The sequence below is a fragment of the Oryctolagus cuniculus genome, chromosome X (genome assembly GCF_051225735.1).
Source record: "Oryctolagus cuniculus isolate XC-2025 breed Fujian yellow rabbit chromosome X, ASM5122573v1, whole genome shotgun sequence".
Lineage (NCBI taxonomy): Eukaryota > Metazoa > Chordata > Mammalia > Lagomorpha > Leporidae > Oryctolagus > Oryctolagus cuniculus.
In genome coordinates, this window is record NC_142888.1 from 32390664 (window position 1) to 32391851 (window position 1188).

Below are 1188 nucleotides of genomic sequence, written 5' to 3' on the forward strand. Positions count from 1 at the left end.
AACTCTCTGCTGTGGCCCGGGAGTGCAGTGGAGGATGGCCCAGGTGCTTGGGCCCTGCACCCGCATGGGAGACCAGGAGAAGCACCTGCTCCTGGCTTCGGATCGGCGCAGCGCGCTGGCCGTGGTGGCCATGTGGGGGGTGAACCAACAGAAGGAAGACCTTTCTCTCTGTCTCTCTCTCTCACTGTCTATAACTCTATCTGTCAAATTAAAAAAAAATTCATGGAAAATGTGTATTATGAAAAAACTAGAGACCCTCGTCACCCCTGCAGCCTGCCCGCGGACTCGGCACCCACCGCACCCTGCTCGCCTCTGCCCGGGCGACTGCCGGAGGGTGCCATCCGGACGCTGTGCACGGGACCCGTTCTGCTCTCAGTGCGTAAATTCACCGAGAAACATGAATGGATAACAACAGAAAATGGCATTGGAACAGTGGGAAACAGCAATTTTGCACAGGGAGCTTTAGGAGATGTTGTTTATTGTAGTCTGCCTGAAGTCGGGACAAAATTGAAAAAAAAACAACAAGATGAGTTGGGTGCTTTGGAAAGCATGGAAGCTGCTAGTGAACTCTGTTCTCCTCTCTCAGGAGCAGTAACTGAGGTTAATGAAGCCTTGCAGAAGACCCAGGACTCGTCCACACATCTTGTTCTGAAGATGGTTGGCTGAGCAAGATGACCACTGAGCAACCCTTCAGAACTAGATGAACTGAGGAGAGAAGAAGCCTACGAGAAATAGATAAAATCTATAGAGGAGTGCAAGTGGAGCCCTTCCATGAGCTAGTGTGGAACCACTTAATCCAGCACAGTTTTATCTTAAATTAGCGGTGGACAAGACTTACAGTAGCAATTTTTAGCAATATTGATGGAAGAAATACTACTTGCAGCTCTGCTACTGGAAGAATATATCCCCTAACTTTGTAATGATTGCAGGTGAACACAATACGCATCTTTTTCACAGTGCCGTGTGATTTTTATACTAGGCTCTAGGCACTGGTATTCAGAATACGTGAAGTTATCTGTGGTAAAAACTAGTTATACAAATAATGTAATTCAAGGCTAACATTGTTATCTTAAGCCTTATGTAATATTGTAACTTGCTTATACCCATCCGTGGATTGGGGTTAAAATATGTAATGATCTTTCCATTGAAAGTAAGTGGGAAGGCACCACAGTTTTTGTTAGAGAAAGA

The 1188-nt window shown here is 46.1% G+C and overlaps 1 pseudogene; it reads left to right on the forward strand.

Moving 5' to 3' along the window:
• Nucleotides 1–203: 203 nt before the first annotated feature.
• Nucleotides 204–780, forward strand: LOC100350690 (glycine cleavage system H protein, mitochondrial pseudogene; annotated as a pseudogene).
• The last annotated feature ends 408 nt before the right edge of the window (nucleotides 781–1188 follow it).